At 38.4% G+C, this 22,173-nt stretch overlaps 1 protein-coding gene and 1 long non-coding RNA gene across 4 annotated transcripts in view; one reads left to right on the top strand and one right to left on the bottom strand.

The window, feature by feature from the left end:
* Nucleotides 1-3,647, bottom strand: part of LOC128250367 (uncharacterized) — a 94,610-nt gene extending 90,963 nt beyond the window's left edge. For both annotated transcript variants that reach the window (XR_016237619.1, XR_016237618.1), the window contains exon 1: nt 469-3,647. This is a non-coding gene — a long non-coding RNA (uncharacterized LOC128250367). The remainder of the gene's footprint in view (nt 1-468) is intronic.
* LOC106879452 (uncharacterized) overlaps nt 1-22,173 on the top strand; it is a 71,610-nt gene that overhangs the window by 1,383 nt on the left and 48,054 nt on the right. Inside the window, exon 2 of one of the 2 annotated variants that reach the window (XM_052975245.2) lies at nt 8,914-8,982. The exons of the other annotated variant lie outside the window; for it this stretch is intronic. The gene's annotated coding sequence lies outside the window, so the exon portion shown is untranslated. The remainder of the gene's footprint in view (nt 1-8,913; nt 8,983-22,173) is intronic. 2 annotated transcript variants of the gene reach the window in all.

Here is a 22,173-nt window from a genome sequence, read left to right as displayed (position 1 = left end):
GATAGAAAAGTACTCGGTACATGTAGTGAGTGTATAGTTACTTATTGAATATGTGCATGTTTTGTTTACAATTGTATATACTTTACAAGGAATCGAAGTGGACTACACGCTCATACACAAATATAGTTTCTTCTATGAGGAAATGTACCAAAATAGAACAAAATCACTATCAGTTAAAGCATCGTGTTAATAATATTAACAACTTTATCAACAATTACAACAACGGTATCAACGTTATAAACAGCAACAACAACAATTACATAAGCGCTAATTGCGTCAACGACAATGTAATATCGTTGAATCCATTTATAATGAAAGATGAATGAACACTAAAACAATCAAACACAAATTGCAAATTACAGTATTTTCAACTACAACACGACACAACCCCATACCACCACCATTAATACTAATAGGACTAACTAATGACAACAGAAACAACACTAATCTATAAAACATTACGCTCACCATTAACAACACACTATATCGTCATGAAACCTGGGTGCGGTTGCTCTTTCTGTTTCAAATAACAGTCAAATCTCCCTGAAATCATACCGTATCATTGTTTTAAAAATAAAAGGACTAATAGGTTGGACAATTTAGTTCAGGATATTCCTAAAAACGGGATGCATACGGCTGATATACTCTTGCTTACAGGTCTGCCCGGTCAGGGCTGACTTAAGACTAATCAACATCAGACTAATTATCATCATCCTCATCATCAACAACAATACTAATACTACGCCAATCATATAAGATCATTGTCATCATCATCATCAATATTAACAAGGTTATCAACGAGGAAGCTTCTATGCAGTCGTTCGAACTGCTAGAAATAGCAGCCAAATTTCCTGTGATCACTAGCTGTAAATAGAAAGAAAACATTGGACAATGTAGTCTCTAACAGGTGAAATGGTCACGTTTGGAACAGCTTTGATTATAGGTCTGCTTAACCTGGGCTGACATTGTGTTAAATAACAAGAATAACTCAGTGACTATATACTATTAGAATCAGAAATAGTAACAATAGCCTGCAAATGCCAACGAGGGGACATTTACATGGTCACTCGACCTGCTAGTAAAAACTACCAAAAGACACTCAGACCATACTCTACCAACTGTCTTAGGAAAATAAAGGACATCAGTTAACGTAGTCATCTATATCCCTAAAAAGATGAGATAGTCATGGTTGGAATGCCTTTGATCATAGGTCTGCTCTGTCAAAATTGACTCAATAGACAAGACCAGAGCAGTGATGGCTAAACTGAGAACCCTCATGGCTCATGGCTCCAGCAGAAGTCTATAAGCATGGCAGGAATTGACTTCTTGAGAAGCTGACTGACCTCTTTACTGGGAGAGAGAAGAAATTTCAAGTGACCTGTGCAACACTATAATAGTGTCTCTGTACAAACTTGAAGTAGAAGTTAGAGAACTCCAACTACAGAGACATCCCATTGCTTTCAACCACAGGCAAGATACTGGTGTGATTCTTCTAGACAGTCTCATCTCCACCATTGTTGCTGAAGTCCTTCCTGAGAGCCAGTGTGGTTTTCATGCCAAATTGAGACAATACAAATATGACCATTGTCCTCTGCCAGATACAGGAAAAATGTATGGAGCAAAACATGGACCTTTATGTTGCTTTCATCATCCTTATGATAGTGTCACAGTCAATAAGGATGGTTTGTTGAGAATTTTGAAGCAGCTTGGTTGTCCACCCAAGTTCCTCCTCCTCTAGCAGCAACATGAGGATCAGTCCTTTCCCATTGAGAACAGCATGAAACAGGGTGTGTTCTGGTCCCAACACTCTTTACAATCTTCTTCAGCATTATGCTGTAAGAGGCCAAGGAGGACTTGCATGAGGGCAGCTACATCTGTAACTACACTGATGGGGACATATTCAACCTTCATTGACTCCTTGCTCACATGAAAACTCTGGACAAGCTCACCCTTGATCTGCTGTTTGCAGATGACTATGACCTTCAAGTACACATAGAGATGGCCCTCCAGATAGTCATCTAGTTTTACTAAGGCAGCCCAGGACTTAGGCCTCACCACCAGTCTGAGGAAAACAAGTACTATTCCAGATACTCTACAATATGCTCCATACTGACCATCACAAATCAGCATCAAAGAACACCTGCTTAAAGCAGTTGAACCCTTCACCTACCTGGGGAGTGACATTTCTAATGACAGCTGTGAAAAGGACATTGACACCTGCATTGCCAAAGTCTACACTTCCTTTGGATATCTGCAAAAGTGTGTAAGGCAAAACCATGCACTGTATTTGTCCACCATGATCAAAACATACAAGACAGTTGTCATCACTACTCTCTTTTTAAGGGTCAGAAGCTTAGGTGCTTTACAAGAAGCAAGTCAAGTTGGTGGAATGCTTCCATCAGAAATGCTTTTACTCCACCATGAATATCTCCTGGAAGGATCACATTACCAACAACAAAGTCCTCCAGCAGGCCAACATCCTGAGCATTGACACCATGCTGCTGTTCAGACAGCAGGTCACATTTCACTCATGAACAAATCCAGAATATCAAAGGTTGTATTGTTAGTGGGCTCAGCCAGAACAAAATAGACAGAGGAAATCCCCTGGTAGTGTTTCAAAGACCAGTGAAATGCCAGCTCACCCAGACAGGAATAGACCCCCACAGGGTGGGAGGAAGTTGCAACACAGAGAGGTGTAGCAAGATTACACCCAGACTGCTGCAAGCAATTTTAAGAATGTTATAGCAACTTGCAACAGATAAGAAACACTAAAGAAGGAAAGACTCATCATCATGTTCCTCATCTGACCAAAGCCTACATATCTGCCCCAAGTGCGGTTCGCGGCATCAACGCTATCTGCCGTATTTAGAAAGTTGTGAGAGTTTTTTAAAAGAAATTTTGCTGAGTGTGTGTGTGTTTCATTATATGTAGAAATGAAACGCACACACTCAGCAAAATTTCTTTTAAAAAACTCTTACAACTTTCTAAATACGGTAGATAGCGTTGATGCCGCGAACCGCGTATGTAGTAGAATGCCTGTGTATACATACTTGTATATGTATACATGTGAGTGAGGGAATATCTGAGTATGGTTATGCACATAGACTCATATATATGTATTGGAGTGTCTATAGCTATTTGTACTGTTTGTAGGCTCTTTATGTGCCTTTTATTTTTATGTTTTTTATATATTTTTATATTTCCTATGTTATATTTTCATTTTTCATTTATGTATTTTTTATTATTTTTTTCTTGCTGTACCCTTATTTTTATTTTTATCTTATTTTTGTTTTTGTTCTTGTTCTTGTTTCTATTTCACCTTTGTTTTTACCGCTTACTCTATATTTGTATGAAATTCTTTGTGAATCTCTGAAGAGGCCTAGCGAGTCGTGCATGTGCCCCCATTTCAACATTTCATCCGATAATCACTCCGGCAAGAACTATTCGGATAGAATGGGGCATGCCAAAGCTAGGCCGAAACAGCTGTAAGATTAAACTTTTGTTCATTCTCTAATTCCTTATGAACTTTGTACTCTTATCTGTAAACCCAGTTGGCAAAATAATATGGTTTGTCATAAACACCTGTACTTTGTGGGGTTTTTTGTCACTTTAGCTATGAATTAAATTAATGAATTCAACGGGATACACTGTCTGCAAGTAGTTGGGTTCAGCATATTATCCTCCATTTTCTAATTGATATACAAATTTGGGGTAAACATCCCCCTTTATCCGTTCCCATTTATTGTACTTGGTATAACACTAGTGTAGCAATAATTGGGTACCCTCCCAGCAGTATATTGGATAGATACTATCCCTTAGTGGGTTGAATCCTCAACCCCTAACTCTCTCGCACTATATATATATATATATATATATATACACATGCTGTTATATTTGTGGATGGTCATATTTTTTGCCAATTAACCACATGCATTATATACTTGGTCTTCACTTCAGTTTTATTATTATTGTTATTAGTATTATTATTTTAGTGTCCTTTGTCTGAAATCATTTATCACACATCCTGTGACCTCTGGCAGTAAACCAGCATACTTTTTAGCAGTAAACCAGCATTACTTTTTAGGAAAACCTTTGATAAGATGAATCTATGGATTACAGTTGTAGAAAGGCCAGGGCCTCCATAAAATCCCTGATCTGTAGAACATATCCATTTGAAAAGCCCCTGTGTGCAGATAACTATATAGTATGTAGGACAAACCCACTGGTAAACTAAGATTAGGAATGTAGTCTGTAGTGCAGAAACAGAACAACATACATTGATGAGACAGCACATAGCATAGGTGAGCGGGTAGATGAACACTAGTGGTAGAACAAGGAGAAGAAAAGCTCATCAGTGTTCTACCAACATGCTCAATTAGAACAATGAGGCTCAGTTAATAACATAGATGTTAAGATATTGTCAACACTTAGATTATAGAGGCCACACACATAGTAATAGACAGACCAAGCCGCAACAGAAAACATGAATGGAATAATAACACCCCTCCACCACACTATGCAACCTGACAACTAAAAACTGAATGAGTGAAGAAAAAGAAAGATAGTTACAAATAGTATAATTCATAAACTCATATACACACACAGGCACACATACACATACTAAAGGTGGAATGAGAAAAAATAAATAAAAGACACGAGTACAAACTATGTAGTAAGTAAACACATATACACACATAAAACACACATAGACGTGCACATACACACACAAATGCAGACACAAATGCATGCACAGATAAGGATACACACCTTAGAAAGACAGAATGGACTAAACAGAACAAGAAAAGACATGTGGGATGGAGGGTCACTGAAGAGGTCTCAGAATGTGTAACAAAAGATTTCAAAGGACACTAAAATAATAATAATAATAAAGCTGAAGTGAAGAGCAACTATGTAGTGCATGTGGTTAATTGGCAAAAAATATGATGATATATATATATCATCATCATCATCATCATCATCATCGTTTAACGTCCACTTTCCATGCTAGCATGGGTTGGACGATTTGACTGAGGACTGGTGAAACCGGATGGCATATATATATATATATATCTTCGTATACATGATCATAAATCAGAAGAGCATACCCTATCAAATATAGACCATTCATATAGAACCCTACTATTTTCAGATTAGAGAACCTTTATAAGATAGATAATGACCACTACAACAGGCTCTTAGAGAACAACATCACAAAAATATAGACGGGCCACACCACATACCTATGATAACATCAATAATGAGGCAAAATGAATAGCCACTGACCTAGACATTGCCAACAGGGTAGAAATACCAGCTGAACATAATGCTTTTATAACTATCAAGGATCACAAGCCAAATTTCACTTCCAACCTTAAATGTCGCTTGATTAACCCTGCCAAGTCCGAAATCGGACTGGTGAGTCAACACATCCTAAGAAGGGTTAATAAAGACATATGGAAGGTATCTAATTTCTCTTTATGGCATAACACAATCAAGGTATTACATTGGTCTGAGACCAAATGAAACACTTTTAGAGCTAAGTTCATACAATTCGATATAGTAGACTTTTATCCATTGATATCGAAAATGTTACTTGACAGAGCGTTAGTATACGCTAGATGAATTACCGACATAAGTGATAGAGAAATAGATATAATTATGCATGCTAGGAAAACACTATTATTCAACCAAGATTCAACCTGGGTCAAACGAACTGACCCTGAAGGCTCATTCGACATCGTGATGGGGGCATACGACAGCACTGATATTTGCAACCTTATAGGGTTTTACATTCTGGACACCCTGGGTAATAAATTCTCCTCTATCCACAGCCATCTCCAGAGGCGCTAATGGCCTTACTTTAGATAGGCTTAGAAAAGACATCATACACACCCTCAACAACCTTAGCCTTAAAATCACCATAGAGACTAACCTCACTGTGGTGAACTTCTTGGATGTCACACCAGATTTAAATAGTGGCATCTACAGACTATACCATAAACTTAATGATGAGCTATCATACATTAATACAGTCTCCAGCCACCACCACCCCCACAGCGTTCAAAAACCTAATAAAAGGTAAATGGATTTCAATCTTATCTTCAAATAAAGATATTTTTGACACAGCGGCTCCCACTTACAATGAGGCACTAGTGGCCAGCTGGTTCAGAGAGAATGCAGTATATACATCAAGACTGAGTAACCATTAAAGGAAATGCCACCACAAGACCTTATGGTTTGTCTCCACTTCTCCCTAAACATCCGGACATGCATAGGTAGGATTTTTGTTAGGTTGGTTGATAAGCATTTCACGCAATCACACAAATATCGAAAGATCTTTAACAGACATAATTTAAGAATCTTTTTTACTTGTGCACCCAATGTTAAATTACTTAGCACTCTTAAACCATGGACAGAGTCAGATTGTTCATGCAGGATTAGAAATGAATGCCCAGTGGACAGCCGATGTAGCACCGAGGCTACAGTGTACCAAGCAAAGGTAGCCCCAAAGAGAAGCAGCACAAATATCAGTAGCATCAATGCCAAGACAGGGACACACACTAAAATTTATGTCGGATCTTGTGAATCCAAATTTAAAATTCACCTGAACAACCACAGATCTTCTTTCAGGGTCCCGGAAAGATGCAACACAACAACACTTGCAGCATACGTATGGCACCTAAAGGAAGATCATATGCCCTTTAACATCAGGTGGAAATTACTAGAAACTTGTGGACCCTATTGCAATGGAACAAGACAGTGTAAATTGTGTATGGCAGAAAGATATATAGTCTTCATGAACTCACATGAGCCAGGAGGCTACCTGAATTCCAGGATGGAAGCCGTGGGGAGTTGTCCACATTTCCGGAAACTTTTACTTCAAAATTGGAAAACCTAGCTATCAAGTGAAGGAAGACAACTCACCCAGCTATAATTTTTGAAGACGAATATTTCTTGAACTACCACTGGCATTCATGTGTTTAAAAAACATTCTCTGCAGAGAACTGTTATCGTATAGAGAAGCTGAAGAGATGTCTAGTTCATACTAGATATGAAACCAATGGTTTTTTTTCTAAACTATTATGTTACACATACAAATATATATATATATATATGTATATATATATATATACACAAACACATACATATGTACCTTGTTTTTCTCCTTATTCTTTCTGTTGAAGAGCGTAGCTCGAAACGTTAAAGACTTTCTCTATTCCCGAGCGTTAAACTAATACATCCTTTTGTTGTTTACACCACCTGTCCTCGTCTGTTGTTGTTTTTCTCATAAATTCTCCCATATATATATTTATATATATATATATATATATATATATATATATACACTTCCCCAACCCAACCTCCCAACCTGGCTCGTTCCCCTGCTTCCGCCAATGCTGCCGCACTTGCCCTTACCTCTCCAACACCACCCTCCTCACTGGCACCCATTATCGACCTTATCGCATCACCGACTCCTTCAACTACACTTCTACCAATATCATCTATTGCATCTCCTGCTCTCTCTGCCATTCTCTGTACATCGGACAAACGGGACACCGCGTGGCTGACCGGTTCATGGAACACCTGTGAGACATCCGCCTTGGCAATGACACCCTGGTGTCACGCCATTTCCACTCTACCGGTCACCCTTTGCAACATGTGTCAGTGTTCGGATTGTCCTTGCACAGGGGCCATCCGGTCTCTCATTTGCGCCGTGAACAGGGATTAATCTTCTCTCTTCACTCCTTTGTGCCACATGGGCTCAACTCTCCTCCTCTTGTGCATATATATATATATATATATATATGTATATTCATGCGGGTGACACGTAAAAGCACCCACTACACTCTGAGTGGTTGGCGTTAGGAAGGGCATCCAGCTGTAGAAACTCTGCCAAATTAGATTGGAGCCTGGTGTTGCCATCCGGTTTCACCAGTCCTCAGTCAAATCGTCCAACCCATGCTAGCATGGAAAGCGGACGTTAAACGATGATGATGATGATGATGTGTGTGTGTGTGCATATATATATATATATATGTGCGGGAGTGGCTGTGTGGTAAGTAGCTTGTTTACCAACCACATGGTTCTGGGTTCAGTCACTCTGCGTGGCACCTTGGGCAAGTGTCTTCTACTATAGCCTCGGGCCGATCAAAGTCTTGTGAGTGGATTTGGTAGACAGAAACTGAAAGAAGCCCGTCGTATATATATATATATATATGTGTGTGTGTGTGTGTGTGTATATACTAAATTTATATTATATACATAATTGTATTATAGGGAGTGGATTACCCGCTCCAAAACACTAGATATAGAGAGTAAATGGCTCTAAAAACCACCTTACTACTTCTTCAGCACAGGTTGTAAATGGGCAGTTGAAAAATAATAAATAAGATCTTTCGGTTTATTGTGTATTGAACAATTTGAAGCTGAATGTTATGAAAAACAACCTACTATCATCAGTACAATAAGTTTAAGCATAAACATACAAATATTTCTACTTACCCATATGAAGACCAAAGCTACACGAGCCTAATAATGCATTTACACCTATATACTAGAAAAAATCGAATTTACATTTTATCAAGAGCAAAAATATATATTTTATTCCCTAAGGTGTTGTTATCTGTTTGGTGGGATATGAAAGGTTTACTCCACTTTGAACTTTTAAACTCAAATTATTTATTTATTGTGTGTGTGTGTGTGTGTATTTTATACAGGGTATGAGAGATATTTGACAACATATTTGGTAATTTAATAAATGTCTAACCTAGCAAAAAACAAAATGCTTTTTAATGAAAATTGTGCATGTGCTCTTTATAAGCTTTCTTATAAGATTATTCTATGAATCTGCCTTCTGCTTTAATAACTGCTTCATGTGGGATCAGAATTATTGACATCTATTATTCATTTCAGGCATCATCTGGCAATGATGACTTTCAGTTGAAGTTATGTTATGAGGATAGTCAATGGAATTTAAATCTGGTGAGTTTGGAAGTCACAAGTTTGGTGTAGCATGGTTGTAAAGATTGTCTGACATCCATTCTTAAGTTACATGGGCTTTGTGAGAAGGTGCTGAGCCTTACCGAAACATGTATATAGCTTTCTACTGTGTACTTCATCTATCCAGAGCTTAGCAACTGTTTCCAGCACCTTAATAGAATCAGCAGCATTAATTCTCAGATCCCATAGAAAGATGTGATGGCATGTAATGACTTTTGTTACTTACCACTCCAAAAATCATAATAGTTGCTGGAAATTTAGTGTGCATCATTCTTGATAGATCCAAAAGATCTTCACAAAAGTTTCCTATTAGACTTTTGGTTCTGATCAAAGTTTTTCTCGTCAAAGAAGAATCAAAGCATACCATGCTCATAAGGGTTTTGAACCTTGTTGAGTAACCTCTTAGAATAGATCAGCTCCCTTGTTTCTTGGCAGACATGAATTGGCTTCTCCTCAGTAGATCAGTAGATATGACTTATTTTGAATGTCCTTCTGCACCATAGTTCTGATAGTTCATTTGGACACTTGAAATTCTTTGGCCATGACCTTCATTGATTTTTCGGAATCATCATCAATATGCTGAACCTGTTGGATGAATTGTGATATGCTTGTAGTGTCTGAATATTTAGAATATTAATTTTATTTTTGATATAGTTTAAACACCCCCACCACCAGAGACTTGCATTTACAAAGTTCACAATTCCTAAGTAGTTGTGTTCCACACATATGGACAACAATGACTGCATGTTTTTTTTATTTCTTGTGTTAGCATTTTATCTATTGGAATTGAAAGAAATAAAAATCTTTTAATTGCTTTGAAAAGAATACTATAATGATAATTGTTCTTAAATTCCCTACACACCACGTGTTTGTGTGTGTGTGTGTGTGCATGCCTGTCTGTCTGTACACACATACACACACACATATATGTATGTATATATAACAATTTCAAAGTGTTTTCACCTCTCCACTGAGAAATACACCAATAATCATATTTGATGAGATACACAGGGAGAAGAGACAACCATTAATTGCATCTACATAAAAGAAAAGGATGTAATATTGGCCAGTGATGTAATGGACTTGAACTCCGCAATAGGCCCTGATTTTTTAAAAATTATTCTTTTAAAGACGTGCAAGAAAATCCTCACGAAACCACTGCAGATACTTTTCCAGAGCTTCCTTGCATATGGTAAGCTTCTCAAACTGTAAAAGATGGTATAATATGCACTCTTTATGAATGAGGGAGTGAAGCAGCTGCTAAGAATTACAGACCTATCTTTCTGACTTCGCATGTCAACAAAGCCACAGAACACATTGTCAGAAGGAAGCTGATCAGATTCCTAGAAAAAACTAGTTTGCTCACTAATATACAGGATGGCTTCCCTCCGGGAAAGAGCTGCCTTGCACAGCTACTACAGCATTATGACATGACTGGATACTGAAACAACAGCTTAACCATTCAAATATGCATGTGATATATCTCATTTTTGCCAAGGTCTTCAAAGTCAGTCATGGGATATGTCACAGAGTGCATAATCTTAGTATTGTTGGAAAACTAGGGGAGTGGCTGGTTGACTTTTTAAAAGCTAGGAGTCAGGCAGTTGCAGCCAATGGTGCTCTCTCTGAGGAGATATCAATAGTAAGTGGAGTCCTTCAGGGAACAATACTTGGACCACTACAACTCACAATGGCTCTCTCAGACATGTCTTCAGTCATACAGTCAGTCACTCTCACTAGCTATGCTGATGGTATAAAAGTATCACAAGCAATTGAGGACCCTGATGATACCTACAACTACAGAAAGATCTGAATGCAATATACAAGTGAGCTGAAAAAAGCAACATGTAGTTCAATGCTGATAAATTTCAAGCACTCTGCTATTGACCCTTAATAGATTATAGTCAAAATCTGCAAGACCAGGGAGTATTGTAATCTTAAAGTTAGTGTTGATGCTTGACCTCTGAAACCATGAGTGATGATGCATCATCCCATGTGCATATTATAGCGATGGCAGCAATGTGCAGGCAGTTGACTGGTTGGATATATAATTTAGGGCATGGAAAATGGAAACCATGTTGCACCTATGGAGAAAAATTCGTTCTCAACTGCTCTGAATTATGGTTGTTACAAAGCATCAAATGAACAGCAGTAGATGTCAAAGAACACTTAGACAAATTTTCATTTGATATATCTGATGAACCCACATCCTGGCAAGAAACACAAAAGAGGGCAGCTCAAGTCTAAAATAAAATACAATGGCCGACTCTGATAATGGAATTATATATATATATATATATATATATGTGATGTGTGTATATATGTATTTATGTATATGATGTATGTATATATGTATCTATATTTATGTATATATTTTTATGTGTTTATATATATGTATGTATATATGTGGGTATATACAGGGTTGACCAAAAGTCACCCGACAGTAAATTAAAATTCCATTAATACTTAGTATTCAATTATTCATTCCAATTACGAATGTTTAATAATTGAATACTGAGAGTTAAAATCATCATTATCTTTTTCCAACATTTGTCTATTTATTAGCGAAGTCTCATATAAAATAATTTTTTGTTTTAATCTTGGAATTAAATGGTTTTGATGGTGACTTTTAGCCAACCCTGTGTATGTATATATATATATATATATATAACAAATAATAAATGAGTATATGCATATATACGTACAGGTATGTGCATACCTACATCTACCTGTATATATAAGTGCATATCTGGGTACAGGATGTTGCAAACGAAACGTAGACAAAAAAATAATAATAACCAGAGTACAGAAAACACACAGGCCACATAGAGAACATTTTCCTTCATCAGCTGCCCCCATTCTAACACAGGCATTTCGAAGAGTTGGGGCATATATATATATATATATATATATATATATATATATATATATATATATATATATATATATATATAATTGACTGCTAACTCCAAAAGTTTTTTCATTCTCTCTCTGTTTATTTCCTTGTGTTCCTTTCTGTTGAAGAGCATAGGCTCGAAACGTAAAAGACTTTCTCACCTTCGCAAGCATCAAATTAATACACCTGCTTGTTGTTTATACATCTGTCTTCCTCTTTTGTTTTTCTGCATATTTCAACTATATATATACATATATATATATATATATATATATATATCCTTTTCTTTTACTTGTTTCAGTCATTTGACTGTTGCCAAGCTGGGGCACTGCTTTGGAGGGTTTTAGTACAACTAACCAACCTTGGGACTTTTGCCAACTTGGGACATAAACACACCGATACAGTTTCAATTGGTGGTGATGGGACAAACGCATACACAAAAACACACATACATAGATATATACACATATATATATATATATATACGATAGTATTCTTTCAGTTTCTGTTTACCAAATCCCCTCATAAGGCTTTGATCGACCTGAGGCTATAGTAGAAGACACTATATAAAAATATATATATATATATATATATAAAACTGGCACTCCATTGGTTGGAATGATGAGGGTTCCAGTTGATCTGATCAGCAGAACAGCCTGCTTGTGAAATTAACGTACATGTGGCTGAGGACTCAGCAGACACACGTACCTTTAACATAGTTCTCAGAGAGATTCAGCGTAACACAGAGTGTGACAAGGCTGGTCGTTTGAAATACAGGTACTACTCATTTTTGCCAGCTAAGTGGACTGGAACAACATGAAATAAAGTGTTTTACTCAAGGACACAATGCATTGCCAGAAATTGAACTCATGACTTTACAATTGTGAACTGAATGCCCTAACCACTAAGCCATGTGCTTTCAACCAAAAGGCTAAACGGTCTTAAATTCAGACACAGCTTCCACGTTAGTCTGATTGCCCCAGGTGACATATCTGTTGGACTAAAGCTTTGATGCAACCTTCCTGCATGAATGTCACATGATCATTACCCAACCAATTAGTCTGTAACATTAGCTGATAGTGATCGTGGGTATAGCCTGTCTATGAAAAATAAACAATTTTTAAAACAACAGCTAGAAAACAAGTTTGTGACACAGCTGCACATTCATCATGGTGTACCCTTTTGAAAATCTACAAAATGTGAAAGGTATGAGCATATGTGTGTATATATATATACTGTAAATCCTTGAGTATAATCCGCACTTTTTTCCCAAAATTTGAAGGTCAAAATTTCTAGTGCGTACTATATATGAGGGTAAAAATGAAAAATATTTTCTAAGCAAAATTTTGTTAGTGATAAATATGTAAAGGCAATTTACTTATTATTTTTCACTGACGTTATTACTGTTATTTCTTTATTTTCTGCAAACAAAGTGCACAAAATGCTACATGTTTGCATTATGTTGTATATACAATAATAATAAAAGACGTTACCATATATACGTTTACAAACCAAGGACGTTATATAGACCTCCTTGACTCAAGTTAGAGAAGGGGTGCGTATTATACACAAGGTTTAGGTTTTTCAGGGGTACAGCCCCCTAAAAATCCCCTGCATGTTATACTCAAGGGCGGACTATACTCGTGGATTTACGGTATATATATATATATATATATATATATATATAATTGAATTGAAGTGTGCCAGAAAGGAAAGCCTTCTGCATGATTGCAGGGAGAAGGGATGGCAGGTATGGTTTTCCCCAGGCAAGGTTGGCTGTAGGGGACTCCCTGCTCAGTTGGCATAGAGAATGTTTACAGCAATTGGAATGAGAGGTAAGGAGGGAAGGGTGGTTGTGAGCAGGATGGGAGAGGCAGCTGAAAGAGCCTCTTGTTGGCATTGGAGTAAGAGAGAAGAGTTAAGCTGGAAGCCAAGAGGAGATGAACAGTGACTTGGCCACCTCTGCTGACCCACCAACGGGAGGGTGTTACAGTTCAGAGTCGAAACACTCAGTGAAAATTGGATACCATCTGATGACATCAGTTCCTCTTGGTCAAAGTAAATGAATAAAGCACCTCCTTACAGGTATTATTAACACATACACACACACACACATATATATACATGCACACATACACACACACACACACATACACACATACATACATGAATATATATATCACCTGGATTGGCCAGGCCGTCTGATGCCAAGTCAGTTCTGCTGGCCACAGCATTCACTCCATTCCCCTCATGCTCTTGCCATTCTCTTCCACGTTGCTCCAAACATTTTACTTAAATCACTGTCCCACCTGATTGGAGGTCTTCAGAGTGGTCTCTTTTGCTCGTGCAGGTACCACTTGACTACTGCACAGTTCCACCAATCATTTGTAAACCTTGTGACATGACCAACTCATTGTAGTTTTGCAAGGACATCTTTCACTCCTTGTTCCAGATGTGATCTCTTAGCGAGATTCCCAGTACTGACCTTTCCATGGCTCTCTACGCCATAAGCCGATGTTGTTCTTCTCTCTTTGTTAAGTCTTACATACGTGAGATCCAAGTCTCACGTGCATATAGCATTGCAGGCAAGACTGTGCTGTGGAAGAGATTGGTGCAAGTTGCCTACCCTTTACGAGATCTCATTCTCCATCTCTCACCTCATAGTCACTTCTTGGCCAACATACACATAGCTGCTCACCTCTTCTATTTCATTGCCGCAAATTGTTAGGCAACCGATTGCTCTGCCCTCAGACCATATGTACTTGGTTTTCATACAGTTGATCTTCAGGCTAACTGCGGAACACCTGAAATCCAGTTCACCCAGCATGGTCTGTAGCTGCTGTCAGCACTATGTTGTCAGCGAATCTTAGATGGGTAAGTAGCTCTCCATTTATCCTTATACCTCCGTTCCAGTTCATGTCTCATATGAACATCTCAAGAAATGCTGTAAAGAGCTTAGGAGAGATGCTGTCTCCTTGCTTGTCACCCTTCTCCACCGGAACATTCACTGTTGACGATAACAGGGCCACATTTGTTGTGCACTCGGTATATGTATGTATGTATGTATATATATATATATATATATATATTCAAGGCTTGAATATGGTACTTATGCGAAGGCACCCGAATATCGCATCCCAAAAGGATGGGTGATTAAAATCAAACAATAAGCAACACGGATTTCAAAAGTGATTGCAGTACGCACGTTTCATGCTACTTCAATTTATTTAAGTAATGTGAGCATTACCTTAAATGCAATATGAAGAGCAATCTTCAGCTGCATGAAAATGTAGAAAAAAGACATATTATAAATGTGGCAGCATATTAAATCCAAGTGGGAGAGAGCATACATAAAATCCAAATGTGAGGAAGAATATATAAGTCCATCTTGACATAGCGGGGTCTATCAGGCTAGTAATTGATTCTAGACAAAAGTTTTAACTGTCTCAGAATTCTATTGTTTCTTATCGAGTGGTGATAGCAAAGGGACAATTACTTCTAAAGAGAGGGAAGGTGTAAGCAGTATGCATGGACAAGGCTATAAAAGTATTAGAATCTAGAGGTTTCACTGGTTATAGTAGTATCAGGTCATTTTATTACTATCAAAATGTTGAGGAATTATAGCCCTAGGTATATGGGTCAAATAGGTTTTTTTACTTTTAGTCTGAATAGGGTAACAGTATAGTGGTACAGACAACAACAGCACTTTAATGTTTACACAATAAGAGGTATGTTAATAAAATAAAATGAGATGTAATTATCTTCCACAAAAATCATGAAATAATGTCAATATTGAATTCAGGGGCTCTGGGTAGGGTGTAAAATTTAAGGATATTAAGTATATAGTGATCATGAACACTATTGAGGAAAGGTTCCCCCACAGGGTCAACATGAATTTTTGGTCTCTTGTCTTAAAGAACTTTAGTATCCATCCTGCCAGTTGTCTTGCATTTTGTTGCCATCTTGCTAATATGAAATGATGCATCATCACACAAACTGATCCCCAAGTCTCTTACTGTCTGTGACTCTGGAATTGCATAGCCTTTGGATCCAGTATATGCAGGCTGTGGTGCATTTGTGAGCTGACAGTGCAGTGCTTGAAATTTTTCAGCATTGAATTACGTGTTATTTTCTTCAGCCCACTTGTATATTGTATTTAGATCCTGCTGTAAGCTTGTGACATTGTCTGAGGTCTTTGTTGCCTGTGATAATTTTGTATTATTGCTGTAGCTTGTGACAGTGGCTGTCTGAGTGACCATGGGTATGTTTAAGAGAGACTATAAACCGTAATGGTTCCAAGAGAGTTCTCTAGGGTCACCATCCAGAATTTGTGTTTCCTCACAGAGGGCACCATTGGCTGCAACTGCGACTTCTATCTTTTAGAAAGTCATACAGCCACTCTCCCAGTTTACCAGCTATGCCAAGGTCTTGCAGCTTGTGACATATCATGCCATGATCCACTTTGCAAAGTTAAGCTATATCACTTTGACATCTGAATGGTCAAGTTGCAGCTTCAAAACCCAGCCATAGTGCTGTCGGAGCTGAATGAGGCAACTTCTTTCTGGACAGAGGTGATGCTATGTATCATTCAATAAGTCATTTTCCTCTCGCAACATTATCAGTTTCTTTCTGATGATTTGTTCCATGATTTTATTGATATGTGAAGATTGGCCTGTATTATATATATATAGACATGGCTGTGTGTTAAGAAGCTTGCTTCATAACCACATAGTTCTAGATTCAGTCCCATTGCATAGCACTTTGGGCAAATGTCCTCTACTATAGCCTTAGGCTGATCAAAGCCTTGTGCATTGATTTGGTAGACAGAAACTGAAAGAAGTTCGTTGTATGTATATATATCATCATCATCATTTAACGTCCGTTGGACGGTTTGACTGGGCTAGCACGCTAGAAGGCTGTGCCAGGATCCAGTCTGATTTGGCATGGTTCTCTATGGCTAGATACCCTTCTTAATGCCAACCACTCTGAGAGTGTAATGAATGCTTTTATGTGCTACTGGCACGGGTGCCGTTTGCATGGCACCGGTATCTGCCATGACTGCGATTTTGCTCAGCTTGATGGGTCTTCTTCTCAAGCACGACATAATGCCAAAGGTCTTGGTCATTGCTTCCATGAGGCCCAACAATCGAAAGGAGCTCAGCCATTTTGCCTCCATGAGGCCCAATGCTCAAACGGATCGTAGCCACCTTGCCTACGTGAGGCCCAACACTCAAAAGGAACTCAATCACTTTGCCTTTGTCAGGCCCAATGCTTGAAAGGTACTCAGCCACTTTGCCTCCATGAAGCCCAATGTTCAAAGGTTGATTTTTTTTTACATGCCACCAGCACACATGCATTTGGCTTGATGGCTCCTCTTAAGCAGAGCATATCACCGAAGGTCTTGGTCACTAGTCATTGCCACTGTGAGGTTCAAAGTTCAAAGGTCATGCTTCAGCACTTCGTTCCATGTATTCCTGGGTCTACCTCTACTGCAGGTTCTCTCCACTGTTAGAGATCGGCACTTCTTTGCACAACTGTCTTCGTCCACACACATCACATGACCATACCAGCACAGTTGTCTCTTGCACACCACATCTGATACCTCTTACATCTAACTTTTCTCTCAAGATGCTTACACTCTGTCGAACATGCACACTGACATTGCACATTTAGCGAAGCATACTGGCTTCATTTCTCTCAAGTCTACGCATGTCCTTGGCTGTCATAGGCCATGTTTCACTGCTATGCAGCATAGCTGTTCTCACACAGGCATCATACAATCTGCCTTTCACTCTGAGAGAGAGGCCCTTTGTTGCCAGCACGGGTAGGAGCTCTCTGAACTTTGCCTTCTCACAGCTATGCTCTCAGAACAACCACCTCCACTACTAACCTGGTCGCCTAGATACCGGAAACTGTCTGCTACCTCTAGTTTTCCCCCCTTGTTGATGGAGTCTATTTTTCGCACATGTTCAGTGTTTATTGTGCCTGTGCACCTTCCACATATAAAAGTTAGTTTGCATGTTAACCTTCCTTTGATGATGCTTCACCTTTTGTGTGCCCAAAGCTTACACTGGGTGCATCTTATGGAGTTTCTATCTACACCTTTTCTACAGATTGAGCAGGGCCATTTACCTGAAGGGATTTGTGATTTGTCTGCCTCCCTACTTACTATGACTTTGGTTTTTGCTAGGTTAACTCTAAGGCCCTTTTAGTCTAGACCTTGTTTCCATACCTGGAACTTTTTCTCTAGCTCAGATAGTGATACAGCTATAAGAGCAAGGTCATCAGCATAGAGGAGCTCCCAGGGGCAGCTTGTCTTGAATTTCTCTGTTATTGCCTGATGGACTATGATGAACAAGAGGGACAGAGCACCAATCCTTGGTGAACCCCTACTTGTACCCTGAATTCTACACTGTTCTCATTGTCCACCCTCACTTTACTGGTAGTATCCTTGTACAAGGCTTGTACATCTTTCACCAACCACTCGTCTATCCTTAGTTTTCGCACTGACCACCAGATAATGGATCAGGAGACTCAGTCAAAAGCTTTCTCCAAGTCAACTAAAGCCAAGCAGGTATTTCTCCTGCAGTTACCTTACTAGAAATATAGCATCAGTGGTGCTTCTACCTGGCACAAAGCCAAACTGCATCTCATCTAAACTAAATCTCTCCCTGATTAGTTGGGCTATGATTCTCTCCACAACTTTCATCACCTGATCCAACAGTTTGATACCTCTGTAAATATATATATAAAAATTTAAGGAATGGAGTAAACGCATGTTATAACTGCATACTTTATTCCGACATATGTTTCGAAGAATTACAATTTATGCGATCCATAGGAATCGTCGATATATATATATATATATATATATATATATATAAATAAAGCGCAGGAGTGGTTGTGTGGTAAGTAGCATGCTTACCAACCACGTGGTTCCAGTCCCACTGTGTGGCACCTTTAACAAGTGTCTTCTAGTATAGCCTTCTTGGGCTGGGCAAAGCCTTGTGAGTGGATTTGATTGACTGAAACTGAAAGGCGAGCTGGCAGAAACGTCAGCACACCAGACGAAATGCTTAGCAGTATTTTGTCTGCCGTTACGTTCTGAGTTCAAATTCTGCCAAGGTCGACTTTGTCTTTCATCCTTTCAGGGTCAATAAATTAAGTATCATTTACACACTGGGGTCGATGTAATCAACTTAATCCCTTTGTGTGTCCTTGTTTGTCCCCTCTATGTTTAGCCCCTTGTGGGCAATAAAGAAATAAGAAACTGTATGGAAGCCTGTCACACACACACACACATATATATGTTTGTGTGTCTGTGTTTGTCCCCCACCATCACTTGACAACCGATGTTGGTGTGTTTACATCCCTGTAACTTAGCAGTTCAACAAAACAGACTGACAGTATAAGTAGTAGGCTTACAAAGAATAAGTCTTGGGGTTGATTCTTTTGACTAAAGGTGGTACTCCAGCATGGCCCACAGTCAAATGACTAAAACAAATACAAGGAAAAAAAAAATTTATATATATATATATATATATATATATATATATATATATATACACACACAAGAACAATTGCAGCATGGAAGCCATTATAAGCCATTTAAAAACGCACAAAACCCGTTAGATTCACTTCGATATTTAAATCTAATTTGCCAAAATATTTTCATCGCTTTGAGACCATAACCTGTTCACTGACAAAATTCGGTGATACAGCATGGAATTTTGTCAGTGAACAGGTCATGGTCTCAAAGTGACGAAAATATTTTGGGCAGTGACTGCCAAGGACATGCTTAGGCTTGAAAGAAATGAAGCTAGTATGCTTGGCTGGATGTGCAATGTCAATGTGCATGTATGACAGTGTAAACGTCTTGAGAGAAAAGCTGGGCATAAGAGTCATCAGATGTGGAGTGCAAGAGAGATGACTGTGTTGGTACAGTCATGTGATGCGTATGGATGTGGACAGTTGGGTGAAGAAGTGCCAATCTCTATCAGTGGAAGGAAGTGATGGAAGGGGGAGACCCGGGAAGACATGGGACAAGGTGGTGAAGCATGATCTTCAGATGTTGAGCTTCATGGAGGCAATGACTAGTGACCGAGATCTTTGATGTGCTATGCTTGAGAAGACCCCCCCCCCCAGCCAAGTGAAATCATAACTGTGGTCATTGTTGCGTAACTGGTACCTGTGCCAGTGGCATGTAAAAGCACCTTTCAAGCGTTGGTCCTCACAGAATCAATGTGGCTGATGCTGGTGTCGTGTAACTAGCACCTGTACCAGTGGCTTATAAAATGCACCTTCTGAACGTTGGACCTCATGGAGGCAACGACAAATGACCAAGACCTTTGGCAATATGCAATGCTTGAGAAGACTTCTCAAGCCAAGTGAAATTAATTGTGAGAGATATTGGTGTCATGCAAAGTGACACTTGTGCTGGTGGCACATAAAAGCTCCCATTGCACTCTCGGAGTAGCTGGCATTAGGAAGGGCATCCAGCTGTAGAAACCATGCCAAATTAGACGAATCAGGTGCAGCCCCCCCCCCCCCCCAGCTTACAGCCCTGGTCAAACCGTCCAGCCCATGCTAGCATGGACAACGGACGTTAAATGATGATGATGATGTGTGTGTGTGTTCACCACACCACCACCGCGTGTCAACTGGTGATGGTGTTTTTACGTCCCCGTTATCTAGCGGTTCGGCAAAAATGGTCGATAAAATAAGTACCAGGCTTAAATAAAAAGTATTGGAATCGATTCATTCGACTAAAAATTCTTCAGGGTGGTGTCCCAGCATAGCCGCAGTCTAATGAAGGAAACAAGTAAAAGATAAAGATAAAAGATATGTATGTAATATATTTGTGTGTGTGTGCTTAACCCATGCCAGCACGTAAAACGGATGTTAGATGATTTTATATATATATATATATATATATATATATATACACTCTCACACATGCACACACACTCTTATCCTGTGTATGATAATCTTATGTATGTAAAGTTAAGTATTGGTCAGTTGCAGTGTTTATTCGACCTGTATAATACGTACAGGTATGTGTTAACGTATCTATTCAAGTATATTTGTTTGTGTGTGTGTTTCTGTCTTTTTGCTGAACACTCATACGTCGTCTTCGACGGGAGTCACATATATATATATATATATATGTATATGTATGTATGTATGTGTGTGTGTGTGTGTGTGTGTGTGTGTGTGGTGTGCGAAAGACAGATAAATTATTATGCGTATCTGTAATGCAGTCACAGAATCAAATGTTATATTTCTGCGTGCTGTTTAGTCTGTTCCTTCTTTCAACCTCTATTTATTTACCTAATGTCTTCGGCCGGCCATAATTTAGTAAATGAAACCCCAGGCATTAATAAACTAACCGTCATTCTCTCTCTCGTAGAAATAATAAAGCTCTTAGAAATTTAGATGAATGGCTATTTAATTTGTTTTCATGGCCTGAAACTTCTTGTCGGTTTCCTTCGTTTCGTGATTTAGTTTAGTTTATATATATATATATATATATATATATATATTACCTATCTACTTTGCTCGCAATTTCACAATTCATTTTCTTGTTTTATATAATATTTTGCTTTAAGTTATTCTTTCTCCATTATTACACACTGTATTCATCGCTTTCAGTCTATTAAAAAAAAAACTATAAATATTTTTCTATTTTCATTTTCTCGTTCTTTCATTCTCTCATATTTTCGTTCGCTCTGTCTTTTCTCACTCTCTCACTTGCATAATCTGTTCTTTTCTTCACATTTACATTTTGTTTTCCTCAGTGTCTTCCTATTTTTCACTTATATTTTTCCTCTACACACACACACACACACATATATATATGGAGAGAGATTTGGTGATGCAAGCAGGAAAATAAAACTGAAATCATGAGTATACATAATTAATAATCAGTAGAAGTTAGTGATTTAAGGGCCGAGAGTTTCGTCCATTGACTCTTATCAAGTATATATATATATATATATATACATATATATATATATATATATATATATATAATATACACACACATACATACACACTGACACTTATCAAGGATATATATATAATTGTTGGATTTAGAATATCTCTGCCTAATCGCTAATTTTTACTCTTTGACTAACTCTTTGACACTTTTACTCTTCCTGTCTCCCTCCTCTCTATCTTTCTCTTGCTTTCCTCTACACCGCCTCCTTATCCCCCTCTCATGTCAATTTTCTCTTTATTTTAACCCTCACTCTTTCCTCTCTTCTTCCATACACACA

The sequence above is a fragment of the Octopus bimaculoides genome, chromosome 20 (genome assembly GCF_046866305.1).
Source record: "Octopus bimaculoides isolate indiv1 chromosome 20, ASM4686630v1, whole genome shotgun sequence".
Classification (NCBI taxonomy): domain Eukaryota; kingdom Metazoa; phylum Mollusca; class Cephalopoda; order Octopoda; family Octopodidae; genus Octopus; species Octopus bimaculoides.
This window is presented reverse-complemented; position numbering and strand designations above follow the sequence as displayed.